We start from the raw sequence: 548 nt of genomic DNA on the forward strand, positions 1-548 counted from the left end.
AAGGAATAACCCTTCATAGTATTAATGTACAGGTCAAGGGCTGGGGAGAGAGGGCAGTAGATTTGGGGGTCGGTGTAAACCTCTGACGGCATTAGATGGAAGCAGAAGACAAAGCAAGTGACATTTATTAAGACTTTAGGTGCATTTAGGTTTATAGAAAAAAACTGAGAAAGATTAAAATGTCTGAGTAGTGAAAAAAAAATATATGGATTTCCCATACCGGGAGTCGAACCCAGGCCACCTGGGTGAAAACCAGGAATCCTAACCGCTAGACCATATGGGAACTGTGAACTTTTTATACAGCTTAGTGTATGTGAGGTGTCTCCCAGGGTCACAGTGCAGTCCGTACACTGAGAGTTATATTGTTCTTCTCAGTAGTACACAATCAATTGGGGTAACAGACACCTCACTTCTGACAAAAAAGAAGGAATGACCAGAAGTCATCATTTCTGCCACAACCTGTCAGGTCTCATTATTTACAACCTTAGAGCTTCTACACATACACAGAGCCCAGGACACGGAGGACAGCAGCAGTCCCTGCATTCACT

At 43.2% G+C, this 548-nt stretch overlaps 1 non-coding gene across 1 annotated transcript; it reads right to left on the reverse strand.

Moving 5' to 3' along the window:
* Positions 1 to 211: 211 nt before the first annotated feature.
* On the reverse strand, positions 212 to 283 carry TRNAE-UUC (transfer RNA glutamic acid (anticodon UUC)). Its single transcript has one exon. It is a non-coding gene; the product is annotated as a tRNA-Glu (tRNA).
* Between the last annotated feature and the right edge of the window lie 265 nt (positions 284 to 548).

The sequence above is a fragment of the Pleurodeles waltl genome, unplaced genomic scaffold (genome assembly GCF_031143425.1).
Source record: "Pleurodeles waltl isolate 20211129_DDA unplaced genomic scaffold, aPleWal1.hap1.20221129 scaffold_39, whole genome shotgun sequence".
NCBI classification, from domain to species: Eukaryota; Metazoa; Chordata; class Amphibia; order Caudata; family Salamandridae; genus Pleurodeles; species Pleurodeles waltl.